This window comes from Hyperoodon ampullatus (genome assembly GCF_949752795.1).
Source record: "Hyperoodon ampullatus genome assembly, chromosome: X".
Classification (NCBI taxonomy): Eukaryota; Metazoa; Chordata; class Mammalia; order Artiodactyla; family Ziphiidae; genus Hyperoodon; species Hyperoodon ampullatus.
The window spans coordinates 86623776-86644142 of NC_136913.1; positions in this window are offsets into that span (position 1 = coordinate 86623776).

Consider the following 20367-nt stretch of genomic DNA (forward strand, 5'->3'; position numbering starts at 1 on the left):
AACTCTTTCTGGAATCCTTCATATACTATCATATAGGCAACAGACTACTCTGAAAAGAAATGCCTCCCCGAGTCCATCTCTACTCTCTGATCCCAGTCACCTTTTAATCTGTATCTAGGTGTAGGTGGTTGGCCACATAATCTAGTCTTGGGTTTGAAAAATTTGGATAGCTGAGACCCCAGTGATCTGTAGGTTGCGGTGTGAATACTGATAATAAAGTGAGGGCATGTGCCCCTTCAATTTCCCCTCTTCATGATTTTCTGAGATAAAGATGGCACACATAGAGTCGCTTGTTATACAATGTAAATATGTGTATTTGAGGCTCCACATAGCAATTGGATTCACTGACTGACTCTAAAGCGACACAGATATTTGAAGCAATGTGAAGAGGCAGCCTGGCCAACAATTGTAGATTTTAAAAAATTGTGCTAAAGTGCCTGGCAAGGTTTCATATTTAGACACTAATACAATTTATGCAATTTTCACAACCTTTTGACTTCAGAAATCATTCTTTGTATTTAACTTCTCCCTCTGCTTACTCTTGTAAAGTCAACTGGATAATGGAAGAATAAATTAAATCAGTGCAACCCGCTGTGTATCTCAAATCACCTTCATCTCTTTTAACAGACAGACACAGCCCTAAACTTATGTAAATTGCTCCAGACAAATTTCTTAAGGTAGAGTTTGCAGTACCATCTGCTTTAAGAAAAAAAATGTTTTTTTTAATTTTGTCATAATATATGGAGTCTTATATGGAAAAAATGTTCCTCACTTCATGTTCTATGCCAGGACTGCAGGGAATAATTGACCAAACTCATAAGATCCATATTCTAACCTCACTCTGTCACTAACCAGCTGTGGGTCCCTAAGCAAATCACTTTCCCTCTCTGGTTCTCACTTTATTCAACTGTGGAATGAATGTAGTTGGACTAAATCACTTGTTCCCAAATGGTAGTCTATAGACAGGTACCAGTCGGTGACAAAATATTTATCAGTCTTGAGCAAAATGTTTATCTCATTCCTGAGCAAAAATGAGATAAAGACAATGTAGCAAGTTTTGCATTAAGCTAATATTTTTAATTTTAAAAAATTTTGAACCTATGGACTTATTGCTATTGGACAAAAAGGCCATTGTTTACTGATATGGTGATAATAGAAATGGTAATAATTTTCTTTAACAATATCTCTACTTGACAAAATCCAGTTAGCAAGCCTATATCAGTTCTCATGTTTTGATTTTTTAAATATTAATGGTAGATTACAATCAAAAGTCAATTACATGGTTTCTAAGATCCCTTCTAGCTCTAAAATTCCTAGGATTATGCATCCTGTAACCCTGTTTTTGTCCAGGCTTTGCCATATATCATTAGAACTACATTCAGAAGTTTTGTCTTAAGAAACAAGGTATTGAGCAGTCACTTCAGAAGCATCTCCAAGAGATGTTGAAGGAATCTGTTAAAACGTGGGGGGTCTCTTTACCCCCTCAATCCAAACTCCAATAAGCTTCAACCTACAATGTCCAAATGTTGGCCACCTCCAAAACTGGAGGATTCAACTATGGCTGATATTTTAAACACACACACACACACACACACACACCAAGAGGGAGAGAGAGAGAGAGAAAGAGAGAGCGCAGAGGGAGCAGAACTTCACATTCCCTCTACCCAAAGGATTTTGGGTTCCTAGGATTGTCTGCCTTAAACATCACTACCCTCAACATGAAATCTTGCCTTTCTCAGTACCACACTAAAGAGTTTACCAGCTTGCCCTTACTGTGGTAGCCACAGATCCCTGTTAATCCACAGTGATATCAGTACCTCACATAGGTGCAAAGGTTTATGCTTTTCAGAAATCTTTTCTATACTTTGGAGCTACTCTGTATAAGCTGAGTTTACCAGCTGAGGAAGAGAAGTCATTGGCATGAAATTTATTGCATAAAACCAAAAAAAAAATAGTTACCACTAACACAAGAAGGGCCTATATTTGCGTGATTTAAAGGAGTCTTCAAAAAATTGCCCCAGTTTACTATTGGGGGCCCAAAAGAGAAATAAGCTTTTATTGTTTGTTTGTTTGGGTTTTGTGTGTCTGTATGCATGTGTGTGTGGGTGTCTGTGTGACATAGCATATTTTTAACACCTTTATTGGAGTATAATTGCTTTACAATGGTGTGTTAGTTTCTGCTTTATAACAAAGTGAATCAGCTATACATATACATATATCCCCATATCTCCGCCCTCTTGTGTCTCCCTCCCACCCTTCCTATCCCACTCCTCTAGGTGGTCACAAAGCACCGAGTTGATCTCCCTGTGCTATGTGGCTTCTTCCCACTAGCTATCTATTTTATATTTGGTAGTGTATATATGCCCATGCCACTCTCTCACTCTGCCCCAGCTTACCCTTCCCCCTGCCTGTGTCCTCAAGTCCATTCTCTACGTTTGCATTTTTATTTCTGTCCTGCCCCTAGGTTCTTCAGAGCCTTTTTTTTTAGATTCCATATATATATGTGTTAGCATATGGTATTTGTTTTTCTCTTTCTGACTTACTTCACTCTGTATGACAGACTCTAGGTCCATTCACCTCACTACAAATAACTCAATTTCGTTTCTTTTTATGGCTGAGTAATATTCCATTGTATACATGTGCCACATCTTCTTTATCCATTCATCTGCCGATGGACACTTAGGTTGCTTCCATGTCCTGGCTATTGTAAATAGGGCTGCTATGAACATTTTGGTACATGACTCTTTTTGAATTATGGTTTTCTCAGGGTATATGCCCAATAGTGGGATTGCTGGGTCATATGGTAGTTCTATTTTTAGTTTTTGAAGGAACCACCATATTGTTCTCCATAGTGGCTGTATCAACTTACATTCCCACCAACAGAGCAAGAGGGTTCCCTTTTCTCCACATTCTCTCCAGCATTTATTGTTTGTAGATTTTTTGATGATGGCCATTCTGACTGGTGTGAGGTGATACCTCGTAGTTTTGGTTTGCATTTCTCTAGTGATTAGTGATGTTGAGCATCCATCCATGTGTTTGTTGGCAATCTGTCTATCTTCTTTGGAGAAATGTCAATTTAGGTCTTCTGCCCATTTTTGGATAGGGTTTTTTTTTTTATTGAGCTGCATGAGCTGCTTGTAAATTTTGGAGATTAATCCTTTGTCAGTTGCTTCATTTGCAAATATTTTCTCCCATTCTGAGGGTTGTCTTTAGGCCTTTTTATGGTTTCTTTTGCTGTGCAAAATCGTTTAAGTTGCATTACGTTCCATGTGTTTATTTTTGTTTTTATTTCCATTTCTCTAGGAGGTGGGTCAAAAAGGGTCTTGCTGTGAAGTATGTCATAGAGTGTTCTGCCTATGTTTTCCTCTCAGAGTTTTATAATGTCTGGCCTTACATTTAGGTCTTTAATCCATTCTGAGTTTATTTTTGTGTATGGTGTTAAGGAGTGTTCTAACTTCATTCTTTTACATGTAGCTGTCCAGTTTTCCCAGCACCACTTGTTGAAGAGGCTGTCTTTGCTCCACTGTATATTCTTGTCTCCTTTATAAAAAATAAGGTGACCATATATGTGTGGGTTTATCTCTGGGCTTTCTATCCTGTTCCATTCTTCTATATTTCTGCTTTTTTGCCAGTGTCATACTGTTTTGATTACTGTAGCTTTGTAGTATAGTCTGAAGCCCAGGAGCCTTTTTCTCCAGCTCTGTTTTTCTTAAGATTGCTTTGGCTATTCAGGGTCTTTAGTATTTCCATACAAATTGTGAAATTTTTTGTTCTAGTTCTGTTGAAAAACATAGCATATTTTTAAAAACAGAACTGCAAGTCAAGTTTTCCCTGGCTGTATTGGTGACAAATCAAGCCTAGTTTTGTTCTTGTTGTTGTTGTTGTTGTTGTTTTTCCGATGGGAAAGGTTTTTTTTTTTATTAGTTTCTGCTTTATAACAAAGTGAATCAGTCATACATATACATCTGTTCCCACATCCCTTCCCTCATGCATCTCCCTCCCTCCCAACCTCCCCATCCCACCCTCCAGGCGGTCACAAAGCACCAAGCTGATCTCCCTGTGCCCTGCGGCTGCTTCCCACTATCTATCTACCTTACGTTTGGTAGTGCATATATCTCCATACCTCTCTTTCACTTTGTCACAGCTTACCCTTCCCCCTCCCCATATCCTCAAGTCCATTCTCAAGTAGGTCTGTGTCTTTATTCCCGTTTTACCCCTAGGTTCTTCATGACATTTTTTTTTAATTCCATATATATGTGTTAGCATACAGTATTTGTCTTTCTCTTTCTGACTTACTTCACTCTGTATGACAGACTCTAGGTCTATCCACCTCATTACAAATAGCTCAGTTTCGTTTCTTTTTATGGCTGAGTAATATTCCATTGTATATATGTGCCACATCTTCTTTATCCATTCATCCGATGATGGACACTTAGGTTGTTTCCAGCTCCAGGCTATTGTGAATAGAGCTGCTATGAACATTTTGGTACATGTCTCTTTTTGAATTATGGTTTTCTCAAGGTATATGCCTAGTAGTGGGATTGCTGGGTCATATGGTAGTTGTATTTTTAGTTTTTTAAGGAACCTCCATACTCTTCTCCATAGTGGCTGTACCAATTCACATTCCCACCAGCACTGCAAGAGTGTTCCCTTTTCTCCACACCCTCTCCAGCATTTATTGTTTCTAGATTTCTTGATGATGGCCATTCTGACTGGTGTGAGATGATATCTCATTGTAGTTTTGATTTGCATTTCTCTAATGATTAATGATGTTGAGCATTCTTTCATGTGTTTGTTGGCAATCTGTATATCTTCTTTGGAGAAATGCCGATTTAAGTCTTCTGCCCATTTGTGGATTGGGTTTTTTGTTTTTTTGCTATTGAGCTGCATGAGCTGCTTATAAATTTTGGAGATTAATCCGTTGTCAGTTGCTTCATTTGCAAATATTTTCTCCCATTCTGAGGGTTGTCTTTTGGTCTTGTTTATGGTTTCCTTTGCTGTGAAAAAGCTTTGAAGTTTCATTAGGTCCCATTTGTTTATCTTTGTTTTTAGTTCCATTTCTCTAGGAGGTGGGTCCAAAAGGATCTTGCTGTGATTTATGTCATAGAGTGTTCTGCCTATGTTTTCCTCTAAGAGTTTGGTAGTTTCTGGTCTTACATTTAGGTCTTTAATCCATTTTGAGCTTATTTTTGTGCATGGTGTCAGGGAATGATCTAATCTCATACTTTTACATGTCCCTGTCCAGTTTTCCCAGCACCACTTATTGAAGAGGCTGTCCTTTCTCCACTATACATTCCTGCCTCCTTTATCAAAGATAAGCTGACCATATGTGCGTGGGTTTATCTCTGGGCTTTCTATCCTGTTCCATTGATCTATCGTTCTGTTTTTGTACCAGTACCACACTGTCTTGATTACTGTAGCTTTGTAGTATAGTCTGAAGTCAGGGAGCCTGATTCCTCCAGCTCCGTGTTTTGTTCTCAAGATTGCTTTGGCTATTCGGGGTCTTTTGTTATTGTAGGTATATTCCTTCTGTTGTGTTTCTTGCCTAGAGAAGTTCCTTTAGCATTTGTTGTAAAACTGGTTTGGTGGTGCTGTACTCTCTCAGCTTTTGCTTGTCTGTAAAGGTTTTAATTTCTCCATCAAATCTGAATGAGATCCTTGCTGGGTAGAGTAATCTTGGTTGCAGGTTTCTCTCCTTCATCACTTTAATTATGTCCTGCCACTCCCTTCTGGCTTGTAGGGTTTCTGCTGAGAGATCAGCTGTTAACCTGATGGGGATTCCCTTGTGTGTTATTTGTTGTTTTTCCCTTGCTGCTTTTAATATGATTTCTTTGTGTTTAATTTTTGACAGTTTGATTAATATGTGTCTTGGCGTATTTCTCCTTGGATTTATTCTGTATGGGACCCTCTGTGCCTCCTGGACTTGATTAACTATTTCTTTTCCCATATTAGGGAAGTTTTCAACTCTAATCTCTTCAAATATTTTCTCAGTCCCTTTCTTTTTCTCTTCTTCTTCTGGAACCCCTATAATTCGAATGTTGGTGCGTTTAATGTTGTCCCAGAGGTCTCTGAGACTGTCCTCTCTTCTTTTCATTCTTTTTTCTTTATTTTGCTCTGCATCAGTTATTTCCACTCTTTTATCTTCCACCTCACTTATCCGTTCTTCTGCCTCAGTTATTCTGCTATTGTTCCCATCTAGAGCATTTTTCATTTCATTTATTGTGTTTTTAATCGATGCTTGATTCATCTTTAGTTCTTCTAGGTCCTTGTTAACTGTTTCTTGCATTTTCTCTGTTCTATTTCCAAGATTTTGGATCTTGGAAATAGAATCTTGGATCATCTTTACTATCATTATTCTGAATTCTTTTTCTGGTAGACTGCCTATTACCTCTTCATTTGTTAGGTCTGGTAGGTTTTTATCTTGCTCCTTCACCTGCTGTGTGTTTTTCTGTCTTCTCATTTTGCTTATCTTAGTGTGTTTGGTGTCTCCTTTTTGCAGGCTGCAGATTCATATTTCCCGTTGTTTTTGGTGTACATACACATTCACAAAAAGAGAGCAGGGGGAAAAATCAAAAATCTTGCTCTCCAAGTCCACCTCCTCAATTTGGGATAATTCGTTGTAAAAAGAGGAAAAGGGCAAAAAGTCTGAAATCTTGCTCTCTAAGTCCACCTCCTTAATTTGGGATAATTCGTTCTAAAAAGAGGAAAAGGGGGGAAAGTCTTAAATCTTGTCCTCAAAGTCCACTTCCTCAATTTGGGATGTTTCGCTGTCCATTCATGCACTCCACAGACGCAGGGCACATCAAGTGGACTGTGGAGCTTTAATCCGCTGCCTCCGAGGCTGCACAGGGAGATTTCCCTGTCTCTTCTCTGCTCTCACAGCTCCTGGGTCTCAGCCTTGGACCTGGCCCCGCCTCTTCGCGCAGATCGCCGGAGGTCGTCTGTTCTTCACTCAGACAGGACGGGTTTAAAGGAGCCGCTGATGTGGGGGCTCTGGCTCACTCAGGCAGAGGGGAGGGAGGGGCGTGCAGTGTGGGGCGGGCCTGCGGCGGCAGAGGCCGGCGTGACGTTGCACCAGACCGAGGCTCTCCGTGCGCTTTCCCGGGAAAGCCATCCCTGGGTCCCGGGACCCCGGCAGTGGTGGGCTGCACAGGCTCCCCGGAAGGTGGGGTGGACAGTGACCTGCGCTTGCACACAGGCCTTGTGGCGGCGGCAGCAGCAGCCCCAGCATCCCACGCCCGTCTCCGGGGTCCGCGCCTTTAGCCGCGGCTCGCACCCGTTTCTGGTGCTTCTTTAAGCAGCTCTCTTAATGCCCTCTCCTCGCGCACCAGGAAACAAAAGGGAAGAAATAGTCTCTTGCCTCTTCGGCAGCTCCAGACTTTTTCCCCGGACTCCCTCCGGGCTAGCCGTGGTGCACTAACCCCTTCAGGCTCTCTTCCTGCCGCCAGCCCCAGTCCTCTCCCTGCGCTCCGACTGAAAGCCGATAACCGAGCCTCAGCTCCCAGCCCCGCCCGCCCCGGCGGCCGAGCAGACAAGCCTCTCGGGCTGGTGTGAGCCTGAGGGCACCGATCCTCTGTGCCGGAATCTCTCCGCTTTGCCCTCCACACCCCTGTTGCTGTGCTCTCCTCCGCTACTCCGAAGCTTCCCCCTCCGCCACCTGCAGTCTCCGCCCGCGAAGGGGCTTCTAGTGTGTGGAAACCTTTCCTCCTTCACGGCTCCCTCCCACTGGTGCAGGTCCCATCCCTATCCTTTTGTCTCTGTTTATTCTTTTTTCTTTTGTCCTACCCAGGTATGTGGGGAGTTTCTTGCCTTTTGGGGGGTCTGAGGTCTTCTGTCAGCGTTCAGTAGGTGTTCTGTAGGAGTTGATCCACGTGTAGATGAATTTCTGATGTATCTGTGGGGAGGAAGGTGATCTCCGCGTCTTACTCTTCCGCCATCTTCCTCCGGGCTAGTTTTGTTGTTTCTGAGAACGCTTCTCCTAAAGAGAATCTCTAAAGTGTTGTAGGACATTAGCCTCATGGCTTGTCCAAGGAGTTTTCAAAATGAAAAAGAACATCAGAAACCTGGAGTGAGGAAGTATTGGGAGTGAAATAGGCAGGAAAGTGGTTCTCTGATGTCATGTCTGAAAGATATATGAGATGATCAGTAGACTCCTTCTCAATACAAGCCTCAGAAACCAAAGTTGCACTTCAGGATGTAAGCAATATTAGAAAAAAAAAAGAGATTCCATGAATTACCCTGTTCCAAGGCAGTGAAAATTATCTAAAAAGCTAGTGAGTAGTAAAGTTTCTTGCCAGTGACTCTGCAACTTGTCAACTTGTCATTCTTTGCTCCCCTCTGCCATGCTTTGAAGGAAAGGATGACCAGAATCAACAGAGTATTTTGTTATAAAGTGGCCCCATAGAACTTCAGCCAGCCCAGTACTTGACATATGGGGGATATTCAAAATTTGGTTACTTGGTCATGGTCAGAGGATAACCACATACTTTTTATCATTCAAACTGAGACATTTTTAGGGTAAGTGTGGCAGCTATTAATAATTACACTAGAACAACAGGTATAAATTAAAACAGTCCTCAGGCAAACCAGCATGTCTGATCACCCTAATCATGAAGAATAGAATTCAGATGGTGAATTTAGTTCCAGACATAGCTGAATAAATAGAGGCTGTGATAGTCTAATTGCAGACAGAGAAGAATCAAGTTGGGCTACTGCTTAACTCAGGAGAAGTCAGGTGATGGTTCAAAGATAGCCAGATGTTCTCCAAAGTGAACACAAGTCTGTCTTAACTTATCTCTAATTTTAGGTTTATGATGTTTTTAATTATGTAAAACTACTGATTAAGAAAGACAACTGTCACAGCACAGAATAAAAAGTATGTAAACAGTTGGACTGCATTATCATATTACCAAGAGTATATAACAGGCAAAAACTTTCCATTGAAGATCCAGTGATCTCAAGAGAAAAAGGAAATTATCTCTCCCCCAGGAAGTTTCCCAAACAGCTCACTCCACTGCCAATAAGCTAAGTTACACCAAGATGAACATCGTTCCTCCTGAATTTCCATGAACCAAGTTTTCAGTCCCAACATGATTGCTAGAGTTGGAGGACAGGCCATCCAACCCTTCTTACAAGAAACTGAAAAGTTCTCTGGATCCATAATGCAGCCTCCAGTACATCTGACCCTCTCTCGGCATATATCCAATAGAAATCTTTCTGAATCAAGAGACAACATACCACCCAGTCATGCAGTAGGCATTTTCCTGGTAAGCTTTTCAGCATCTTCAGAAAAGAAACTTGCCAGGTTGATCAAAGTACCTACTATTCCAGTAAAGGCCACATGACCAACCAGCAGCCACTTGGCAACAATTCAAGGCCGGCTCCAGAATAGTTGGAAACAATGCAATTCCTGAGTTCTAAAATCAGGGAGTCCCAACAGTTCTGACAAAATTGGAGTGGTTATTCTGATCCTTTAAGAAGAAGAAATTAACCTGTTTGTTAACATTAAGAAATCATGTTGCTCAAAGTCAACATAACTCTCAGGATATAGAAAAATGCACCTGGATCTGTACGACCAGTAAACATCCTCAGTTCTGTGCTGCAAAGAGGATTATTGGCAAAGACAATCTTTAAATTACCCATAGCATGTGTCTCCTTGGAAAAGCACCAAATAGCCCTTTCTTCAGTGGCCATGCTAATGGAGGAAATATACCTCCACAGATGGCAACAAGACATGTACTGAGCCAATTATTATAATCTCTCCCACCAATGCTTTTACCATACATCAAGCAGCTATCAAAGTATCAGAAAAATACCCAGAAGTTAAGCAGCAGAAGGAAGTTGTGGTGTGGCTTGTCAGAAGTCTGGAGAGTTATTCCTGAGTAATTAAGATCTGGCTTAAACATTCTTAGTTCATAACCTTACATGTAATGCAAGCTTCTGACTAACTAAGCAGCTTTCTAATTCTCGCCTTCTGGACAATCCCTTACCAAGTCACCTGATGCTATACCAAAGATGATAAAAACTTGGTGATTTCTATTAAATGAAATGCTAATATGTTACTTCTCTGCTTATTCATATTTTGAAAGAGAATTTAAGCTGACAACTTGCCTTCAAAGATAAACATACCTAGAGTGAGGTAGAAGACAGCCTGATTTAAAGCCAATGCCACTGAAATGGAAGCCAAAATTCTAGCTTTTTCAGCAACTCTCTGGTTTATCTTGACAAGATTACTTTATCTTTATATTTTCTCTTCTATGCAATGGAAACTTTGAACTAGATGACCTGTAACTGCACTTCCAGTATTGACAGTCTATATTAACTTTGGTCAGAAGAAACTTCATCTACAGAGAAGGCTGACGCTGTTCATAAATTTTATTTGTATGGATATCAGGACCACTCTGCCCCATACACACTCAAATACATATACTTGGGTGACAGTCTCCGCCATACCACTGGATCATCTTGGGTAAATCACTTAATTTCTCTGGGTCTTTCTCTTGCTCTGTAAAAATAAAGGGATGAAAAGGACCAGTAATTTTCAAATGATGTTCCATGGAAACCTTTGATTTCACATACCTATAAAGCAATGAGTACCTCAAGAACTGCCATGAGAGAAGGCAAGAGGGAAGATCAAGGAGAAAGCCAGTCATGTGAGACTCTTGGACACCTCTCCCTATTACAGACCAATCAGAGCAGCTCCATTTTTATCTATATTAACTTGAGGGATAGGTAATATTTCACTTGAAGAGGGGGTTCAACAAATGAAAGGAAACTTGAAAACCATAGGACTAAGGTGCTTCCTGAGTTCTGCTTCGTAAAAAGCATTTATTATTTGTTAAATGACTGATTCTGTGGTTTTTAAACCAGGTGTCAGCAAACTTTTTTCTTAGAAAGGCCAGATAGTAAATATTTTAGGCTTTGTGTGCCATTCAGTCTGCCACTACCACTCAAATCTGCCATTGTAATGTGAAGGCAGCCTCATTAGACAATACATAAATGAATGGTCATGGGTGGCTATGTTCCAATAAAAATTTATTTATGGACTCTACAATTTGAATTTTATGAAGTTTTCATGTGCCACAATATATTCTTCTGGGTTTTTTTTTCAACCATTTTAAAATGTAAAAACCATTTTTAATTTACAGGCCAAATAAAAACAGGTAGTAGGCCAAATTTGGACCATAGACCATAGTTTGCTGATTTCTTTTCTGAACCACATGGTACTAAAGAGAAAATCAGATGGAAACAACTATGTTATTAAAGGTACCTACTCCCTCTCTCCCAGGCTGTGATTTGGAAGTTCCTATCAGGTGACCCTCTCATTATGAATTTCCTTTCCAGTTTTCAGTAGCACGATTTTCTCCCCTTGTCCCATCAAGTCTAAAGTGGTAATCACTTCCTACAGTTGTTAGTCTCAGGACAATTCACTGTCCCTTGTTAGTTCCCTTAACCCTGTTCACACCTTTGTAAATACTCCCTTCATCAATCTCTCTACAGTTGCCCTTTGAGTGTGCCATTTCTTATTAGACTGCTGACTCACACAAAGATGTTAAGTAAATATTCATTACTCCATCTTTCTGAATTCACATTTCTCAATACACTGCTTTTCTTTCTTTCTTTTTTTTAATCCAGGAATAACCATCCCAAAATGTAACACAGGTCCAACTCAATTTTCTAAACAGAAAGTTCTTTCTCTGCCCAAACCTGAATTATCCTTCATTAAACAATTGCTAAATACAACAAACCTCATAAAGTCCTACCTTCATATTTACAAATGTCTTACAACTCGCTGAAATAAGGACAGAAGAGGTGGGAAACGCGTCTAGTAGATTTAACAGGAAGATCTTCGGTATGAATTGGTTGACTCCTCTAAGGCTAAAAATCAGCTCCCCTTCATCTCTGGGAGTTGCAGCTTTGCTTTCATGAATCTATGGATCAGGCCAATAGCAACCTGTAGTTACATAACGTCTGAGCAAACTTCTAAAAGCAGCTGTTGATAACAGAAAGACTGGAAGTTTCACACACAAAATGGACAGAGATTTTTGTTTGTTTGTAAATCGTGTAATGTGTTGGTAAAAGTATGAGGAAATGGATATACTCATTCTAACTGGTGAGATCCCATATTGATAAATCTTTTCAGGAAAGTGATTTGAAAATTAGCTTTAGCATCAAAATGAGTAAAACATTTGACACATTTGATCAAGTAATTCCTGAAGAAATAATGAGACTCAAAGACATATATAAAATGATATCCTTGCAGATTTTTTTATTAAAATAATATTAATGTTAAAATAAGGGAATTAATAGAATAGTATATTATAACCCATATAATTGGGCACAATGTAGTCATTAAAAAGTATATTTTCAAATAATATTCAATGTTATAAAAAGTGCTCATTATCAGTTGTTAAATGTAAAGAAATGTATATATAAATATAAAGCTGTATGTATATCTATATGTATGTGTGTGTATAGATCTAGATAGACAGATAGATATGATATAGATACAGATATAGATATAGTATAAATATATAGTGGTAGGCAAAATAATGGCCTCCCAAAGATGTCCATTTCCTAATTCCTAGAACCTGTAAATATGTTACCTTACATGGCAAAAACAAACTTTGTAGATGTGATTAAAGCACATGTGATTAAGCAATTTTACATGGAGAGATTATCCTGGATTAACTGGGTGATTCCAATCAAATCACATGAGTCCTCATATAGATGTGACTACAGAAGAATTGTCAGAGAGATGCAACCTTGCTGTCTTAGAAGATGGAGAAAAGGGGTCATGAGCCAAGGAATGCAGGCACCCTCTAAAAGCTGGAAAAAACAAGGAAATGGATTCTTCCCTAGAACCTCTAAATAGCAACACAGTCCTGCTGACACTTTGATCATAGCCCAATAAGACCCATTTAAAACTTCTGACCTACAGAATTGTTAGATAATAAATTTGTATTAAGCCACTACATTTATGGTTATTTTGTTATTGCAGCTTCACACACACACACACTCACACACACACACACACACACATATTCTCTGTCAAGTTTGATTCAAACTGTATTGGAGTTTAGATTGATTTGGGAGGAATTTCCATCTCCTCAATGCAATGCTGTTCCCAATTGATTTTTTGAGTAGTATTATGCTTAGTGAAATAAGTCAGACAGAGAAAGACAAATACTATATGCTATCACTTATATTTGGAATCTAAAAAATAAAACAAACAATTGTTCCCAGTTGATCTTTGTAACCTTGCTGAACCCTTTAAATCCAATTACCTTGCTCCCATCTTATATGTTACTAATGTCAGTATTTTTAATTCTTACTTCTACATTGCCCAAATTAGTCATGATAGGTATTGATGCTTTATAGAGTAAATGTTTGTTCAATTTACTCATGCTTACTAATTTCTTATTTGCCAGCTCTTCTTACATCTCACTCCCTTTTTCTGAATTCAGTACTGTTCTTTATTTTAACCCTCACTTTGAAGACATTATTCTACTTTCTTCTGACTTCTACTGTTGCTAGTGAGAATGCTGCTGTCAGACTAATTGTCGTTCCTTGCAGATAAATCGTCCTTTCTTTCTGCTGCCTTTTAAGCTCTTCTCTTTGTCCTTGGTGTTCTGTAGTTTCATTGTGATGAAAGTAAGTATAGATTTATTTCTATTTTTCCTGCTAAGGATACATTGCACTTCCAGAATGTGGATTCAAGTCTTTCATCAATACTGAAAAATTCATAGTCACCATTTCCTTGAATTTGCCTCTCTCTCAGTCTCTCTATTTTCTCTTTGGAAATGCTATTTATTATTTATAATCTGCCTGTTGCATAGTTTTTTATTACTCTTTAATGTTTTCAATTCTTTCTCTTATTTTTGTAATGATTTTAAACACTCTAATTTCATGGACTCTATCATATTTGCTATTTTGTGATGTTTTGGGGATTCTAATCCCGATTTTTCACTTATTTTGTATTTTCACTTATTCACGATGATATGTTTTTTCATGTAATTTTGGGTTGTGAGCTCTTCTGCAGCAGGACTTTATATGTGAAAATCTTTTGCCACCTGGTTTTATCACTGGAATCAATTTTACCTGGAACCAATTTTAGGTTAAATCCTTGGCTTGCATGTAGTGTAAATAAAATATGAAGGACATCATCCATTGTTACAAATTTTCAGGATAGAACTTTTCTTCACCCAGATCCTGGACAATGATAGGTTTCCTTGTTATTTCTATGTATTATTGCATACAATTTTTTCTACTCCACACTTTCATTGAGGTTGTAGCCCTTCAGATTCCTGGTTTTCTGTGAGAGGCACTTTGCACTGACTCAAGGTTTTATCTCTTGTCCCCATATAGGTGTTATAACACAAGCCTTTAGACTACTGAGTGTGATACTCCCTCCACCTCTCTCTAAGGCATCCATATCATAAAGTATATGCTTACCCTCTGAGTTTCCCTCTTTGTTTCTGAATCCTACCAATATTCTTTACTTTCTCGATAGCTAAGTTATGTACTTAATAGAACACTGTTATAATTTATCTAATATTTCCAGAACCCTCCTGGAGGGTTCTCATGGTACCTAGTTCACATTAAGTCTCTCAATATTACTTTTAAAATAACATTTAAAAAATTGTTTTAGAAAAAGGAGTAGATGGAAACATGAAGGAAATTTTGAAATAATGATTAAATGAGAAAGACTTTTCAAATGAAAATATAAAACCTGGAATCTGTAAAGAAAATATTTGATAAAGCTACATAAAAATTAAAATCTTCTGTATGACAAAAAATTACCATTAAAAAAACAGAAGACAAATGACAAACTAAGAACAAGTATTTGCTATATATTTGACAGGAAAAAAAGCTAATTTCTCTCATATTCAAAGAGCTATTAAAATTCAATAAGAAAAAGATATAAATAGAAAATGAACAGTTCAGAAAATAAAAAAATGCAAATCACCAATAAACATACAAATACATATTCAACCTCACTTATAATTAAAGAAATTCAAAATAAAACTGTAAGATACCATTTTTTCTAGCCATCAGATCGACAAAGGCTATGCTAATATCAACATTTTTAAAAGCTATACATGAGTTTATATATGTGTCTAAATACTATATCTGCATAGAAAGTTTCTGGAAAGATATATGAAAAACTCAAGTGACTACTGACTGCTACAGAGTGTGTAGAGGTGGGGAAGGAAGAGGATTTTATTTTTCACCTTTTGTTCTTTTTTTAAGGTTTGGATTTTTACATGAACAGGAATCATTTTTTCAACAACAACAACAAAAAGTTAGATAATAAGAATGATAGCAGCAATAATAAATGCCAAAAGGAATAGGGCTCAATGGCATAAGTACAGGGAAGCAAAGAGGAGAGGAGGGGGGAAGGCTGAGATCCAAGCAAGCACTGAGCTACTGTGTTTTCTGGCTGCTTATAGAGGTACTGCCCATATAGAGATGAGGGACAAAGTGGCTGTGAGGCTGCAGGCTCTTCAATGGGGACCACTGATGCTTATTTCTATGCTGAATGCATTGCCACATTACATTCTGCACTGTAATACTCTGTGTTAATTGACAATTTTTGTGCACATTAATTGTAATTGCATTCTAACTTTCAATCCTTTTTTGAGGAATACAGGTGGCAGCCATTATCATTAGCTATTTACCAAGTGCACAGACATATGTAAAAGATTTATTAATATAAAAAGGAAGAAAAGATAACAGACATATATTAGCAAGAATTATGTTTTGAGAAACTCAAACGTGTTTAAATCTCTTTCTCTTCCAGCTTAACCTGTAAACCCTTAATACACGATCCAAATGTTCAAGCTCCCCTAAGATATTGCCCTTCTATTTTCATAAAGCATATAATGCACAGAGGGGAAAGCTCTGTCATTAGACTGGATCCAAATCCTGACTCTACCACTTCCTAGCTGTGTGCACTTGAGCAAGTTGCTTAAGCTCTGAGTTCAAGCCAGTTTCCTCATTTGTGAAATGGAGACCCTAAAAGTACCTACAGGGGTTGTTAGGAGAATTAAACAAGATGATTAGCATGTAAAACACTTAAAGTGGTTGGCACATGGCAAATAATCCATAAATGTTAGCTATGATTATTGTGAAAAATCAATCTATTGTATATTGAGGGCCCAGAACCATACTAAGATGATGTAAAGGATATTCTAACCTCTTATAATGTTGCTGAGTGGAAGAGCATGTAAATTCCAAGATAAAGCTATTGAAACCCTATATTGCCCACTGCCGGTACCCAATCAGCCTTACTCTTGAAATGAAAAGGTTCAGCACTTAAGCCCCAAAGCACAAAGCTTCTCTTGTCAATAGTGGGTCCAACTAAAGCAACATTTTCAAAAGTAGTGGGAGGTAGCATCATGGTCATGGAAAGAAAAGGAAATTCAGTGAGTTGGGAAAACCAGACCTTCAGTAGGGCTGAATAGTCCAAATCCACAACACTGATTATTCTCAAGGTATATGATCTAAAACAAGTCACGAATTGTACCTTAACATACCTTTATAAAGCCCACCTTAGAACTCTTTGATTTTGTTGATTTTGTGTGGACTAGCCAGCCAGCCATTCAGCCAGGAAGTATCAGCAGAGGAGGACAGGCCACTCTTCCCACAGGTGTTCCCCAGAAAGAACAATACATCAATCAAGTGGCTTACAAATGAAAGATAACTGTATCTGATGGTGCTGGAGATGGTGGTGGAGTTGATGATAATGACTACACTGACTGCTAATAAATCCCAGAAGTGTTCTTATGCATTATAAATAACAAAATTGGAACTAGTCAAAATCTCATAGAAGCACAAAGTGTTAGAGTTGTAAAGGACATTAAGTCCTTCAAAGCATGGTGCATGGCCTGTGGACATCAAAATTACTTGCAGGTACGTACTTGTTAAAATGCAAGTTCCTGGGCTCATTTGAATTCTTACATCTTCATTTTTATCAACATTCCTATGTGATTCTTAATGCAGCATGAAGTATGAGGGTCATGTCTTTAGAGACCGTAATTTCATTTTACAAAAGATGATATTCAGTTGTGTTGAGAGTTACCTGCCGTAGAATAATCAAGAAATATTATGCTTCTTGGAAGCAGCATAATGAAAGAGCATGAGTATGAAATCAGACAGACCTATATTCAAATTATACTTGTGCTACTTATAGTTTGGTCTTAGATAAAATACTTAACCTTGTGACCCTCTGTTTTTCTGACAAGAATGTAGATGAGAAGATTTACTTCTTGGAGTTGTTTCAAGGATTGAATAAGATCACAGAACATAGTAGGTATTCAATAAATCTGACTTCTTTAATACCATACTAACTGAGGAGATTTGAAAAGAAAGGAAGTTAATATAGATTGAGTGTTACCTATGTGCTGGTACTTTACATACATGTAAACTCCACAAGGGCAGGGAACTTTTTCTTTTGTTCACTGATGTATTTTGTTCATTGATGCCTAAGACGGGATCTGGAACAAGGTTAGTGCAAAGTAATAATGCGTGAAATAGATATCCTTGTCCTTTCTCTAGACCTCACTCCACCATTGATTGCCAAATGGATGGGGGTGGGGAGTAAGGTTAGGGTAAAATTCAGGAATGCGCTAAAAGTTAGAGAAGGCTGTTGTACATATCATCTGTAAGAAATATGGAGTGTGTGTGTGTGTGTGTGTGTGTGTGTGTGTCTGTGTCTGTGTCTGTGTCTGTGTTCTATATATCTGGGGACAGCTGTTTTGACACCTGGACTAACAACGTAAGTCCATAAATGGTTGCTGTCAAGTGTGGAGAAGAGATGAGTGCTGTATAAGGCCTTGTGCAGAAAATGAGAATAGGCCTTGGTCTAAAAACATGGGTCAAATTCGATATATAGGCAGTAGAATTCACAGATGAGCAGAACTCGGAAAGGGATCTTTGATGTTATCCAACCTCCCACGAACCAATGTAGGAATTCTCTCTACCATATCCCTAATAGTTTACCATCTGACCCCTATTTCAACACTTTCTGGGAAATGAAGGTCATTACCTGGCTAGTCAGCCCATCCTTTCTAAGCAGCTCTGATTTTGACAGAGTACCCATGCTAAACCAAAGTCTGCCTCTTAATAACTTCTGCCCATTAGTCCTAGATTCGTCCTCTTGAGCTCCAAAGAATGTCTACTCACTTTCCCACATAACAACTCTTCACATTTTAGAAGGTAGCTCTTCAGCCCTCCTAAGTCAGGCTGAAGTGAGGAAGACATTCCTTCCTTGCACTCATATACAACATGCCCAGGCCCAGTAGTCTCAGGAACATCCCCAGTCCCAGTGGAGCCCACCCAAAAGGGAAAACATTTCTGAAAAAATAAAATAGATATGTAAATAAGTCTGGTGGAATAATCACTGCTAAAAACAGCAACTTGTTAGGTGGCCTCCAATTCATAAAAGCAAGCAGCCAGCACAAATGTGTTCAAGTGAGAAACTGGGAAAATGGATCAATTTTCTCTTCAGCAATTGTTCTTCCTGAAATTGAACAATTTCTCACACTGTTCTACATTACACACTAATTATTCCCTGGTGCTGAGGCCAGTGGAGGCTCCTTGACTGAAAAGTCCCAAAAAGAATAAGCCCCTCCCTCTTGACACCTTGTTTCCACTGTCTTTAGGTCAGGCTTTATTTGTCCTTGGAATCTAGGGGAGAACTGGAGTGCCCACAGAACGGATGAGCCTGAAACATGCGTTTTCATGAGATGACAAGGGGAATGATTGCACTTGCAGAATTTCACAGCAAATCCAAGAGAATATTGAGGATATGAAGACTTTTACAAGCAATATGAACATTGTCAAAGGGAGCATATTTCTGTGAAATTGTCTAAAACTCAGCCACAGTTATCTCACAAGGAAATTGGTCATAACCTAATGGAACAGATTTTAATTTCTTACTTTGTCTATGCAGCTTTCATTTGTAGTTTAACAGTTTTAGTGAAGAGTTCATATTGCACTCTTTTACTGTGCAGATTCATGTTTCCTAGATGATTTTAAGCACTTTCTCTCCACAGACCAGCCATTGCCTACATTTCCAATGATAGCCTCCATTCTATCCCTTCACAGGTCAGTCTATTGGCCATGTTCCCAAAATACTCAGTGCTGCTCTACCTCTACATTTCTTAGTGACTTCCTCCACCAGAAATATCTCATTCCCTTGCCTCCATTCCTCTACATATTGAAACCCTGTTTCTTTCAAGGCCCATCACAAATTATTCTTTCTCCATGAACCTTCCACAATACTCCCATCCTAGCCGCCTCCTCTGAATTCCCAAAGTAATCTATCTATATTGCCCTAGGACCAAAGCATGTTTTAGTCTTAGCGAGAAAAGGGCAACATGATGGTAGAATTCAAGTGGAAAAAAATCAATGGTTCAAAGCCAAACTGCTGCAGCAGGTTGAAAAGGATAGAATTGGGGTTAATAAAATATACTTATTCAGGGGCTTCCCTGGTGGCGCAGCGGTTGAGAGTCCACCTGCCGATGCAGGGGACGCGGGTTCATGCCCCGGTCCAGGAAGATCCCACATGCCGCGGAGCAGCTAGGCGCGTGAGCCATGGCCACTGAGCCTGCGCATCCAGAGCCTGTGCTCTGCAACGGGAGAGGCCACAACAGTGAGAGGCCTGCGTACCGAAAAAATAAATAAATAAATTTTATATACATATATATATATATATATATATATATATATATATATATATATAGTTATTCAGCAAATGTCTACTGAGTACCCGCTATGTGTCTGGCACCCTGAGAGACCCAGTAGTTACATTACAGAAATAAAGGAGAGAGATGATACTTAAGAGAGGCAGACATTTGCCAACCCACCACACAAATATACTGATAGCTCACACAAGGATTTTTTGCTTGAGCAACTGGATGGATGGTGGTGCCACTCACTGAGATGAGGAAAACTGGGAGAGGTACAGGTTGGGGTGGAGCACTGAGGACTCATGGGTTCAATTTTGGTCCCTATAAAGTTGGAGTGACCTGTGCAACATCCAAGTGGAGATGTCAAGTCAGGGACTCAGAAGAGAGGCCAGGACTAGAAATGAGAGGAAGTGTTGAAAGTCAACAACCAGGAAGTCAAGAGACAGCTGAAAGCAAGTGAAAAGTGGCCAGCCTGCAACCATTTCTGTAAATGTTGAGCGTCTCAAAAGTTACTCCTTTTCTATATTGGTAACAGGCTTTGAAGGGTGAAGAGAAGAAGCTTAAAGGCACTAAGTCACACTAATGGTACTTATCACATTCAGCTTTTCTTATAATTATATATGGTCTTGTCTCACAACTCTTATTAGACCTTGGTGAGGGTGGGGAGAGGAGG